The 14,823-nt window shown below is 36.2% G+C and overlaps 1 long non-coding RNA gene across 1 annotated transcript in view; it reads right to left on the bottom strand.

The window, feature by feature from the left end:
• The window catches only part of LOC133526474 (uncharacterized), a 172,682-nt gene extending 158,201 nt beyond the window's left edge, over positions 1-14,481 (bottom strand). The window contains exon 1 of the long non-coding RNA XR_009800732.1: positions 13,706-14,481. This is a non-coding gene — a long non-coding RNA (uncharacterized LOC133526474). The remainder of the gene's footprint in view (positions 1-13,705) is intronic.
• Positions 14,482-14,823: the final 342 nt, after the last annotated feature.

The following is a 14,823-nucleotide window of genomic DNA, read 5'->3' as shown; positions in this document are numbered from 1 at the left end:
TCAATGAATCCAGATTTAATGATTCATTTGAGGACTACATTTGAAAGGGCAATCTAATTGGCCGCCAGCAACCTTGTTACGATGCACTAAGAGTCTATTTTAGTTTTTTTTTTTTATACTACGTCGGTGGCAAACAAGCATATGGCCCGCCTGATGGTAAGCAGTCTCCGTAGCCTATGTACGCCTGCAACTCCAGAGGAGTTACATGCGCGTTGCCGACCCTAAACCCGCCCCCCCTCGTTGAGCTCTGGCAACCTTACTCACCGGCAGGAACACAACACTATGAGTAGGGTCTAGTGTTATTTGGCTGCTGTTTTCTGTAAGGTGGAGGTACTTCCCCAGTTGGGCTCTGCTCTAGATCTGGAATGACATCCGCTGTGCTGTGCCCTACCACACAAAGAGAGATGACATACCTCTCTTATGGACATAGTTTAAGGACGTACCCGGGTCCAAAGGAAGTACCCGGTACCCGGGTTCAGATTTAAGCTAGTTATAGTAATACCTTAGTATATATCCGTTATGTATATAGTTATTGTAAATAAAACTTTGTATTTTTAACGTATGTATCCGTTTACTATTTACAAATATTTTGAATATTTGAACCTTGAATGATAAGTTAAAATTATACTGGCGTATATGTGGTCGATAAATCGTACAATCGTACTATGGTATAGTACGATTTATCGAGGTTTAAATTAAACTAGTTGTCAAATTGACAAACAGTCAAACTCTGATTGGGGCTAATCCGGCCTATATACTATGTGTAGAAATCACATAGCCAGCGGGTTATTAAGAAGTTATAATATAAACCGTTTAAGTAAATTGGAACTATTGGATAATGTGCAGCCGGATCACAAAATAAATAACTGACCGCATCAGCTACAGCTTGGGAAAATATACATTCATGGTCTGTTCAGCTGATATTTTGGCTAGTGCATACTAGATATTTGTGAGGATATGTTTAGAAAAATTGCCGACTAGAGCTGTGCTGAGCGAGGACAGGTAAATGAAGTGATTTTATTGGTTCCTAACCAACACATCCCTCGCCGCGCATCCACATCCATCTTCATCCATCATATCTACACATACAAGAGGCTAAATAAATACATAAATAAATCATACAGCTTTTAAGAAATATAATGTTTGTAAGGCTATGCTGCGTCTACCACACCGGGCTAGTGATCTGGGCCCACGCCTGTCCAGCCAGTGGCTACCATCTCGTCGCGTCCCGCGAACGTGTGTGATACATCGGTTTTCGAACGCACCGAAATTTTGCGGTTTTTTTGGCGCACTCATGACACTTTCTGAGGTGAGGTTTTTTCTAATGTATGTGATAGGTAGGCATAAGAATTATAATTTATAAGCTACCGATAGTTAACATAATTAAATAAGTATGTTTTAATTGTTTTTCTTTTGAGTATGTACCTACTTTTTACAAGCTTTAATTTAACATGTTAATGGTTAGCATGTATGTTGTTTGTTAGCATGTATGTAACATGTTAATTGTTAGCATGTATGTATCTGTGGGTCAAATCTTGGTAGCTAAATTGGACCCAGTTCCCGATTTCCGATTGAGCTGAAAATTTGCATATGTTAAGTCGGGTGATAATGTAATATTATGGTATCATTGAGCTGATCTGATGATGGAGGCGGGAGGCCATAGGAACTCTGTGATGAAACAACGTAACCTAATTGTGTTTGTGGTTTTTAGAATTGTCGTAATGACTATTAGTTGTCTGTGGTAAGGGAAGTACAGTCCGCGATGAAATTTTTGACAAAAGCATATTTTAATTTTGTAATTAACAACGAAAATAATAATTTAGGACGTTGCACCTACTTGAATATAACAAAGTGTGGGAGTGTTATTATAAACGTTATATTATTATAGACATTTAACATTAATGATGGCATAACAACAGTTCGTCATTACAAATGCCATGCAGAGAAAGCTAGGTCCGACTCTTTTTAGGGTTCCGAACCTCGAAAGGAAAAAACGGAATCCTTATAGGATCACTATTTTGTCCGTCCGTTCGTCCGTCTGTCTGTGTCCGTGAAAATTGCGAAAACCGTAAATTTTTAGTTACATCATATAATAAAAATATTTTTAATAATTGATACGACTCGATTGTCGTCATGGGTGACCTTTTGCTTATATACCTGGGTGAATCAACTTTTTAGCGTCACTCGTTGCCATGGTTACGATTAGTTGTCCACGGGACAAAAGTTCATTGAAATACTGATTTTATGGTACTTAAATGTATTAAACTTGCGTTTTTGTGGTCGTTATAACCAATGTCCATAATGGGCCCCCTACTAAGCATGTTAATAGAACGGCATACAAGGTCTCTTCAAACAAACTGTGCCACTGTTGTCCCTTGGACAACGGGACAGGATAACAAAACAAAAAAAGTTGATTCACCCACCTACAGGTTTATAAGGAACCCTCGGTGCGCGAGTCCGACTCGCACTTGGCCGGTTTTTTCTATTTAATGTTGGTGCTAAGTATAGTCACGGACTTTAATTGCTGAGCCATGTAGGGTCCACTTTACATTGGACATTTATTCCGTTAGTGTTGACAACCAAGTTATCGTGAACCCATATTAACTTGAAAATCATTTAAAATAATATTTTACAGTACATATGGGGCTACTTTATAGCACTAGTGCGAGAAGTAGCATATTACGTTACTGTGTCGAACATTTAAAGGGCCATATGTACTGTAAAACGTTGTACGATACATGTGCGAATAGGTAATTCGCAACTCGTGTCGATTTAAAACACTCCCTTCGGTCGTGTTTTAATTTATCGCCACTCGTTTCGAATTTCCTATTTTTCGCACTTGTATCGTAATGTACTATTGTCAACTAGGAAGCGACTGTACAGTCAGCATCAATAGTAGCGGATGAAACAACGCGCCAAAAGTATCTGATATTCCGGATAACTTTTCCATATATATAAATAAATCTCTAAAATTCACATTCAAAAGCATATCTTTTACAGTCTTAATTGTTCTAGATATAAAACCATAAAATTTTGCTAAGCTGTTACAGAATGGTAGATACTTTTCACACCTTGTTTCATCCGTTACTTTTGATGCTGACTGTACCTGGGAGAATCAACTTTTTAGCGTCACTCGTTGCCATGGTTACGATTAGTTGTCCAGGGGACAAAAGTTCATTGAAATACTGATTTTATGGTACTTAAATGTATTAAACTTGCGTTTTTGTGGTCGTTATAACCAATGTCCATAATGGGCCCCCTACTAAGCATGTTAATAGAACGGCATACAACCTCTCTTCAAACAAACTGTGCCACTGTTGTCCCTTGGACAACGGGACAGGATAAAAAAACAAAAAAAGTTGATTCATCCACCTACGAAAATTTAAGAGCATAGGGCATACATAATTTTTATTAATTTCATACCAAATATGTATTTATGTTAGTAGGCGGTTGTTTTTATGATATTTTCCAAGTTTTTATTACTACATCAGATAAGTTTTATGAGTTTTTATCGTAAGCGCTCAAATGGGGCTCTTAGATATATTACGTGTTGTTTTACTGAATATAATAATATAATAAAATAATCTCTGGAAAGCCGAGAAGGACAAGTCCAGTAAGTACCTAGACTTGGCTCACGAGATAACCGCCATGTGGGATGTTGATTCGACGATCATTGTCCCGATAGTCGTTTCAGCGAACGGTCTCATAGCGAAGAGTCTCCACCAACACCTTGAGAGACTCGCTGGGTGGTTGGATCAAGGGTCAGATGCAGAAGGCGGTGATCTTGGACACGGCGCGGATAGTCCGCCGGTTCCTCTCTCTGCGGCCCTGACCACCGGCAGCTTGGACCTTGCCCCGTTAGGTTTTTTATAATGTGTTTATATGTATTTTGTTACTTTTATAATCATATTATAAAATGCCTAACCTAAGATCCAAAATAAATAAAGATAATAATAAAATAATATAAGTCTTTTTCAATTGCTCAAAGAGTAACTGGAAGAGATTCCTGAAAGGGATAAATATAATAAATATAAATATTATAGGACATTATTACACAAATTGACTAAGTCCCACAGTAAGCTCAATAAGGCTTGTGTTGAGGGTACTTAGACAACGATATATATGATATATAAATATTTATAAATACTTAAATACATAGAAAACACCCATGACTCAGGAACAAATATCCATGCTCATCACACGAATAAATGCCCTTACCAGGATTTGAACCCGGGACCATCAGCTTCGTAGGCAGGGTCACTACCTACTAGGCCAAACCGGTCGGATATGTAACAACTTTTGTGATAATTTTCAGTTAACAGATAGTACATTATCTTAGTAAAATTACCTACGTCTAAATTAGTACGGCTGGGTCACAACGGAAGAACAGCGCTGGCTTTGCCAGCTACATGCTGAGTTGTGACACTTATGGCATTTTGCGCTAAATGTTATACATTGTATTGTCAACATGTTTTTGTCATCCGTGTTTGTTTTATCATAAATAAATGTATTGTCTTTCTTTCTTCATAATTAGGATATGGAACTACATTTTTTGAAAATATTTTTAAACCGATTAGTGTCAATAGGGTTGTTTCCATCTACAATCTTAGGGCAGAATTGTATCTCAATAAATTCTTATGGATTATAAAAACATGTTAAACTACCTTTAGTGGACCTCTAATGACCATATTATTGTAAGTATTGAACTTAAAATATCTTTTAACACACGTCACGTGACCCAAGTCGAAACGTATTGATGATTCTGATGACGTCACCACTCTCGGATTGACACTGTTGACAGTTTTTAGGCGATCAACCGAGGCCCCTCCGTTGTCAATTCCCAGTACAAAATTTAATACTCAAGCCGTAGCCAGCTTGCCTACCACCTAAACGTCTACGGCTTGAGTATCAAATTTTATTCTGTACGTACATCGTCAACCAATTTGATTCGAAGGCCACTATAGAACCATGTCATAATGACTTCTACGACAGTGCTGATTGAGTGATGCGTGTCAAGTATCTAGTAGTTAAAGCGACAAGGTTCTATAGTGGCCTAGGATTCAAATTGGTTGACTGTACATAGTTGTGTCAAACTGTAAACTGTGACGTCACACAATTTTCAAAGAGCGTTTTGGGCGCGAAAGCATTTGTCAAAATATATTTTGTTAATCGAACATATTTAAAGCCGTTTTAACGGTAAAAGTTGAATTTTAGGGAAACTTTTGGTTAATATAGAACGTAATACAAAGGTTTCAAAAAATTGGAAACAACCCTATTATAGCATATTTTTTTGTTATTTTAGGAATCATTATAAAACTATTTTGCTCATAAAAGTGTATATGGGACCAACGTATTCTCAGCCGACGCTATAATGTTCTCGCTAAATTTGGCTAAGGACCTGTGTTACAAAGCCTGAATAAAGTACCGGATAGCTAATCAACAAATAAATTAACTGCCAGATAAACCTGCAAAACTTAGCACTTTACCAGCTAAGCTTTACTTGGATTTTGTCAACAGACCCTAAGGGTGTACATTATGGGTGGAATTGTTATAATAATAACACTAATGTGCACTGAAAATTGTACTCTAGTCTTATAAGTATATTTATTATGATTTCTCGTAAAATGTAGATATTCCGAAGCTATTTTCGCATGCAAAGCAAGCTCGGGTGACGGATGGGCAGCGATCGGCCTGGCAGCCAATCTGGGTGCCATCATACTGTACGGTCGGCAAAACAGTCGATAGAGATATGTCCCTTTATGCAGAAAAGCGTACTCCCATCATAATAAGATGAAAGAGATTGACTGCTTCTACACACGTAGTCATGTTTCTCTCCGAATATTAACATGATATACAATATTTTTATATAATTTGATGTAAATTTACCATACCATAGAGATCGCTTCTTAGCGATAAGACCGCCTGTTGTTACCTGGTTCTATTTTATTTGTAGTTTAGTTGGTGCAATAATAGTAGATTACGATACAAGTGCGAAAAATAGGAAATTCGAAACGAGTGGCGATAAATTAAAACACGACCGAAGGGAGTGTTTTAAATCGACACGAGTTGCGAATTACCTATTCGCACATGTATCGTACAATGTTTTACAGTACATATGGCCCTTTAAATATTCGACACAGTAACGTAATATGCTAATTTTCGCACTAGTGCTATAAGGTAGCACCATATGTACTGTAAAGAATATTTACAGTACATATGGTGCTACTTTACCGCACTAACTTTACTGGAGACCGGTCTGTTTAAGCTTACACGGGCTTCATGTTATGTTATAAGTATGTAACTTTACTTTTGAGTGGCATTAACGTGAGACACTTCATTCGGTTCTTGTATGATTTAATTTTTTGTCTTTTAATGATTTATATAAGAATTCAAGCCTTGGAGACCCTCTACATCTCTAAGGATAATTTAATATCTTTTTTTTATATTTTATCTCTGACACTTAGAGACTTGTACATCTCTAAAGAATTTTAGTATTTGTTTGGTTTTATTTTTTTTATCATAGTTTTTTGTGTAATTTGACATTTAGAGACAGTATACATCTCTAATAAAGTATTTATTATTTCATCGATTCCATATTTGTAATTGTTTTTTGTAATTTTTATTGTTTGTAAAAATGGACATGTAAAAGGACCCCTGTGGCCTATTTGCTGAATAAATGTTTGATATTTGATACTAGTGCGAAAATTAGCTTATTACATTACTGTGTCGAACATTTAAAGGGCCGTATGTACTGTAAAACGTTGTACGATACATGTGCGAATAGGTAATTCGCAACTCGTGTCGATTTAAAACACTCCCTTCGTATTTTAATTTATCGCCACTCGTTACGAATTTCCTATTTTTCGCATTTGTATCGTAATTTAAACACCTCCTTCGTTTGATTTTTTTAGATTTTTTGATTATTATAAGAGTTAGAAGACTAGATAATGGGTATGGAATTTGTGTAAACCCTTATAGTAATAAAAAAACAAACGAAGGAGTACAGCAACGGTTAATATACAATAAATATATTCTCCATAATGTCAATATCAATATCCAGGGGGCCTTAAACGCTAGCAACTGCTTCAACTGAAACGCAGTGCATCTCGCTTGCACCAATGTCCGTACGAGGGTCACGAGGGAGATGAATTTTAGTAAGAGTGATACAATATTTTAACTGTTTGGCTTTAAAACGTAGCTGCTGTATTCATATTCATATATTTATTGCATCCATGGTAGATATGCAGGCACATAGGCCTAGTAGGGCTAATATGGTCGGCTCTTTATCATTTGTCACCATGACTGTCACGTTCTAACAAGTATATATGCGCAAAAGTGACGGGCATAGTGACAAGTGATAAAAATGGAACCATACCGCCGCTGGTAGGGCACGGCAATGTTCTTAAAGGATTGAATTATGTGGGAGGTTGCCAGAGCTCAACGCGGGGGGAGGGGGTTAGGGTCGGCAACGCGCATGTGACTCCTCTGGAGTTGCGGGCGTACATAGGCTACGGAGACTGCTTACCATCAGGCGGACCGTATGCTTGTTTGCCACCGACGTAGTATTAAGGTACAATTTACAATGTCTTATTTAATTATAAATGATTACATTGCTGACTGTACACTCGGTTTCTTTTATTTCTTTACGTTTCTGTGTTATTTTTGCGAAATTCTGGGTGATTTGATATTTGATACAGGTAAAACTAGGACCTTAACATTTGAAATATACTTCTGTTCACGCGAAACGGAACGGTTAACATGATTACCGGACGAGTAGAGCTACGTCACGGACCAAGTGTCAAAATAACTCCACGTCTTTACGGAAGGTGGACATAATGAACGAAATCTCCATGTACCAAAAAGTGTCATTAAAAAACTTTAAATAGGTGGCGCTACAATACCTAGAGTACTTGAACAAAAAAAACAAATCATAGACAGCGCAATTCACTCCGTCAATAGCGCCTAGGTTCTTAGCTACTCTAGCGCTACTCTGGAGAGATTTGGAACTGTTATTTATAGCTGACAGCTGGACACTTTTGCAACAGTTCTACCATAAGAGATGCCACTCCTCTTAATTCCACTCTCCATACACATCATCGTATATCTGTCAATACCTACTCATATCTATACAACGGAACTTTGCGTGTCATACACATTTTGTATTTTTTTATAATTTTAATTAAATATCTACAAGTTTAAACTACGACTTCTTATTGTTTGTCCTTTCGTGGACAACTTCAAATATTATATAAAAGAGTTTGAAAACTGAACTACAAGAGGGTTAATTGGGATTGAAAGTTCAAATATCAAAAAACAGTACAGCCCGACACAGTTTTTTTTTTTTTTCGAGTCGAGTACGTTTGTATGGAGAAATTACCATTCCTTTTGCCTCTTAAAGACGTTTAAGTGGATGAAATTTATTTACAGTTTTTAACGACTAAATGCCTAATGGCATTCTCTACCAGTTAACCATCAGGCTTAACAGAGACATAAACATGGTGCATGGAGAAAAGTAAGGAAACATCTATTTTGAACTATTTATTCCAAACGACTTAAGAGAATACACTTCGGGCGCTTCCCTATATAAACGTAGTCCCCATTTTCCCCTCTGGATATTGACATTATGGAAAATGTTTTAACATATTTTGATGTATATTAACCATAGCTGTGCCCCTATGTTTGCCTTTTTTCGATTTTCTTATTTGTGTAAAAATTAGGAGCGAAAAACAGATTTCATAAATTTAATGCTCTTTTTTTATGGTAGAGGAGGCAAACGAGCAGACGGATCACCTGATGGTAAGCGATTACCGCCGCCCATGGACACCTGCAACACCAGGTGTTAACTTAACTCTAAAGGGACCATCTGATTACCCAACAGCAGGGATCGGAAACCGGTATTTTTTGTATGGGAACGAAAACGGTATTTTTTCGTTCTTTGTTAATTACTTCATTTCTAATTAGGCAATCCAATAATACGAAGTCGTTATCTGAAAACACAACTGAGTCCTACATTTAGAGTATAAAATAAACCGAAATATATGGTTATTTCTATGTTTTTGCAAAAAACCGGTTCCGATCCCTGCCCAGCAGTTCGCCGGACGATTTCTGCCTGTCAGTAATTCGCGGTTTTCAGCTTCTACAAATTACTGACAGGCAATCAGTGCTATGCCCCTTTATAATAATTAAAGATTCGAAAAAAATCTAATAGGGGCATAGTTGTGGACGTTGTGGTTGATTTTATTTTATTTTATTAATTAGAAGATCAAACAGAGTAAAATGTACATAAGGTTCTATTAAAACTAACTTACACATATGTATAACATGCATTTTCCTCCACGACAGTCCTCACCGAGATACACTGTCCAGTTCAGTTTACTTATTCTAATTATGATATGAATATCTATTTTCTATTGGCACAAACTATTGCATGTTGGTAAACAAAAACAAACAATAGGGTTGTTTCCATCTACAAATCTTAGGGCAGAATTGTAACCCAATAAATTCTTTTGGATTATAAGAACATGTTAAACTACTTTTAGGGGACCTGTAATGACCATATTTTTGTAAATATTGAATTTAAAATATCTTTTGGCACACGTCACGTGACCAAACTCGAAACGTCATTGAAGATTCTGATGACGTCACAACTCTCGGATTGACACTGTTGACAGTTAGGCGATAAACAACAAATGACAAATGTCAGTTGACAGTTCGTATCTTCTACGTGTGTATGTAGTTATGTGTCAAACCGTAAACTGTGACGTCACACAATTTTCAAAGAGCGTTTTGGGCGCGAAAGCATCTGTCAAAATATATTTTGTTAATTTAACATATTTAAAGCCGTTGTTAGTATAAAAGTTGAATTTTAGGGCAACTTTTAGTTAATATAGAACGTAATACAAGCGTTTCGAAAAAATGGAAACAACCCTATTTATAGCTTCTTATGTGTAAAGGCTATATTTACAAATAACAATAATTGGATTTCTATTTTTGCAATTAAAAGAAAAGGTAATCTAATTAACATATGATGTGACTTATTAACTATCAGTATTCTGGGATTATTCCAAGGATTTGCTTTTTAAATTGAATTTTGGTAGTGATAAAGATGTCGACAGAGACGAGGCTGTTATTGTATGTGTTGCAAATACGACGCAGTGGCGCTCGCACCCCAGCGTTGGTGGCGGACGTGGCCACGGCGAACAGGGCCATAGAGCGCGCCCCGCTCCGCGGTATGATGATATACGTACAACAGACTGAGTCAAAATATTTTTAATAATGTTAATATCCAGAGAGGAAAATGAGGTCTACGTTTGTATGATAAGGCGATTTTGTGTATCCTCTTAAAAACTTAATGAAAACAATATTTTACTAATGAAAACAATGACATTTATTTACAAATTTACCTAAATTTTTAACCAAAACTAAATCTGTATTATGAATATTGTACATTAATTAATTTATTTTGACATTTATTAGTGATCTCATGTGTAATATAAGAATTGCTTCATTGCTAATAATAATATAATATGTTATGAGTTATGATTATGAATAATAAGATATTATATGCTGTGCCCTTGCAGGGTCCATGTGAGACATTGTATATCATGTATAACATCTATACTGTACCACGGTTGCAATAAAGAATGATTATGATTATGATGATTATGAAAACTACAAACACAATACACAACTAAGAATACTATAATATATATATTTTTTGTTGTGTATGTAGTGGTTTGTTGGTGACTTTGTTAAGCATTGTTCCTTGCGTCTGCATTTTTCTTACGTTGACCGCTTTGGACATATTAACTAGTGCTACTCGCAAGTCGCAATAAATTTAAAAAATAAAAATACTTCGCTGTATCATTATCACAGGAAACTCACAATAGTCTGTGTGCCATAGACCCTACTGTCCAGCTACTGGCGCTTAAATAATTTAGACCATACTCCGCCATTTTGAAAATTTTCTAAAAGACAAAAAAATCTATATTTTTGCCCAAGCTTAATAGGAGACCTTCACTAATGCTCGATAAATTAGATATAAGGTGATATTAATCAATCTTCGACGCTTCGGAAAGCCACGTGACTATTTAGATTATTTATTTTTTGATTTTTCTATGGAAGGTAGAGGCAAGGAACAGTACATATACCAATATTGAAAAGCGGCCAAGTGCGAGTCGGACTCGCCCATGAAGGGTTCCGTACCATTTATGACGTATTAAAAAAACTACTTACTAGATCTCGTTCAAACCAAGTTTCGGTGGAAGTTTGCATGGTACTATATATCATATATATTTTTTTGATTTTTCATTCTGTTATTTTAGAAGTTACAGGAGGGGGGGACACACATTTTTTCACTTTGGAAGTGTCTATCGCGCAAACTATTCAGTTTAGAAAAAAATGATATAAGAAACCTAAATATCATTTTTGAAGACCTTATCCATAGATACCCCACACGTATGGGTTTGATGAAAAAAGATTTTTTGAGTTTCAGTTCTAAGTATGGGAAACCCCCAAAATTTATTGTTTTTTTTTTTTCTATTTTTGTGTAAACATCTTAATGCGGTTCATAGAATACATCTACTTACCAAGTTTGAACAGTATAGCTCTTATAGTTTCGGAAAAAAGTGGCTGTGACATAATCGGACAGACAGACGGACATGACGAATCTATAAGGTTTCCGTTTTTTTGCCATTTGTCTAGGGAACCCAAAAAAGTGTCCGGCCAAAAAACCATAAATATGGCGCTACAATACCTAGAATACTTGAGAAAAAAATCCAATCATAGACAGCGCACTTCACTCCGTCAATAACGCCTAGGCAGCTGACAGCTGGACACTTTTGCAACAGTTCTGCCTAAGGAGATTCTATTCCTTGCCTTTACCTTCCATACAATTGTGTTTATTGTTGTCAGAATAGCCTCGATAAGTATTAGTTGCCTGTGAAAAAAGTACAGTAGCGATAAAAGCTTATACCATAACCTTGTTTTTTATTTTTATTTTTATTTATTTTTAAGTAAGTAAACTGATTTATTAAGTAAGCACTCTAAGCTTATTTGTGTCCGCCGGCAAAACGTCCCACTTTGTCAGTTGCCATAAGGACGCCTTGACAGGTTAACTATTCGTATGAAGATACAAGCAAATCTCGTCCTAATGGTAAGCAACAAAGTGGTACCTTTCACTAGACTTCAACATTTATTTCTACAGCTACAAAATTACCTGATGCTATCAGACCAATTTAGTTAACCTATTAAATGGCCGACGTGTCAGGTAATTAAATATAGTGCTCGTTTAATATTACTTAACAAGCTGTACACACAAAGATTAAAGTATTAGAGCTTATTGCTGTACAAAGACCGTTAAGTCACAGACTACATAGACACCGCATTATGGCAGGTTTGATTTTCCCATATGTCATTGGATTATAAAAATTAATAAGTTAGTCAGATATATAAAATGCAAAATATTAATTTATTTATTTACATTGATAATTTAATAATTTGTTTTGACTATTTTTATATGTTAATTGCATTTTAATGTTTGATTTTCGCTTTGATTTGATATTTTTTTATTTTATATCAATTTTGAATAATGTTAATGTGTAATTTAATCTAGTATAAGTAATTACCAACGAACTATATGAGCCTATAAATGAATTTAATTTAATTTAATTATGACCCGATTACGAAGGCCGTGAGTTGACCACTCAAGTGGGTAAGTCAACTTTATTTTCTTATTATTCAGTCCCATCAGGGGCCTATTTCTCGAACGCTATTATACTAAGCACCACTTGCGCCATCCCATTAACCCGGGGTTAACCGGTTAAAACGTTAACCCAGTGTCATATTGTACAGGTAGCCATGGTAACTCCAGGTTTAACCGGTTAATCTCGAGTTGAAATGGTGCAAGTGACTTTTATATTATTAGTCCACGAAATGTCTAATCGTATGGGTTACCATGGCAACACGCTAATAATATTAGACTATAATACCGTTCCAGAAATGGGCCCCTGGGGGCAAGGGTAGTAGAATTTATTAGAATAAATATTCTACGTCCTACTAAAACGCTAAGTAGACGACTCATTACGGAAAGGGCGTATTACCTACTGACGTGAATGTGCAAATTGGTCATTGTTGAAAATTACCTACCGTGAAACCAGTGTATTAAGTAGTACCAATTGTTCTAGGCGGGGAAATTAGTCAATGTTTCCATTTCTTTCCACCCAGTTGCTCATGGGACGGAGATACTGAGGAGTACACCACTTTTCTGCACTAGAGCATGTATCACTTTCTGCGAACTTTGTATACGAACAATGACCGACTTTCAGAGCTTGAGATATGAAAAATCAATGCCCCGGATTCTTGGGCAACCCTACATGTCCTACCCTACCTATCTATAATATTGAATAAGAATGGAATAAAAATACCTAGCTATTTACGATACAAGTGCGAAAAATAGGAAATTCGTAACGAGTGGCGATAAATTAAAACACGACCGAAGGGAGTGTTTTAAATCGACACGAGCTGCGAGTACATATGGCTCTTTAAAGTTTCGACATAGTTACATAATGAGCTAATTTATGCACTAGTGCGGAAAAGTAGCACCATATGTACCGAAAAATACTTTTTCAAGAATTATCCTCGAAAAAACCAACTTACATACAGGTTGTGCAAACCAGTTGCGCTGTACAGTGAGCTGCGAAAATACTTTTACAGTACATATGGGGCTACTTTATAGCACTAGTGCGAGAAGTAGCATATTACGTTACTGTGTCGAACATTTAAAGGGCCATATGTACTGTAAAACGTTGTACGATACATGTGCGAATAGGTAATTCGCAACTCGTGTCGATTTAAAACACTCCCTTCGGTCGTGTTTTAATTTATCGCCACTCGTTTCGAATTTCCTATTTTTCGCACTTGTATCGTAATGTACTATTTCAGTACATATGGTGCTACTATTCCGCACTAGTGCGTAAATTAGCTCATTATGTAACTATGTCGAAACTTTAAAGAGCCATATGTACTGAAAAACGTTGTACGATACACGTGCGAATAGGTAATTCGCAACTCGTGTCGATTTAAAACACTCTCTTCGGTCGTGTTTTAATTTATCGCCACTCGTTACGATTTCCTATTTATCGCCCTTGTATCGTGAATAAATATTATGATTTAATGTTTTGCGAAACCGTATTTTTATGTCTCTCTCTCACGTACGTTTTGTTATTAAGACGAAAGTGAAGAACCTGTGCGAAATCTTTTTTTCATACAAACATTTTCCTCTTGGGATAATCACATTGAAAATATTTTGACACCATTAGTTGTATATCTACCACAGCTATGCCCCTAGAGTGCCGAATTTTTCGTAATTAAAAATTCGGCAAAAAACTAAGGGCATCATAAGAATTAGGAGCATTTAAAAAAATATGATATGTGACATTATCTATGAAAAGGGACCTTATTGTCGATGGTGCTTACGTCGCACTGCGTCGCGCGGCGTTTATAATATGGGAGCATCGTTGATAATTGAGTTGAGCACAACACAACACAATACTGTATTGTTAATGAAATAAAGAATTGAATTGAATTGAATGGCGTAAGCTTCACCGACAATAAGGTCCCTTTTCATAGATAATGTCACATATATGTTTTTCGCTTCTAATGTTTACAATAATAAAAAAATCGAAATAAGTGAAACGTAGAGGCCTAGCTATGGTTAATATACATCAAATCATGTAAACATATTTTCCATAATACCAATATTCAAAGAGGAAAATGCCGACGTCGTTTGTATGGAGAAACGGCCGTCCCCTTTGGTCTTAATAT

Source organism: Cydia pomonella, chromosome 1 (assembly GCF_033807575.1).
Source record: "Cydia pomonella isolate Wapato2018A chromosome 1, ilCydPomo1, whole genome shotgun sequence".
Classification (NCBI taxonomy): domain Eukaryota; kingdom Metazoa; phylum Arthropoda; class Insecta; order Lepidoptera; family Tortricidae; genus Cydia; species Cydia pomonella.
This window is presented reverse-complemented; position numbering and strand designations above follow the sequence as displayed.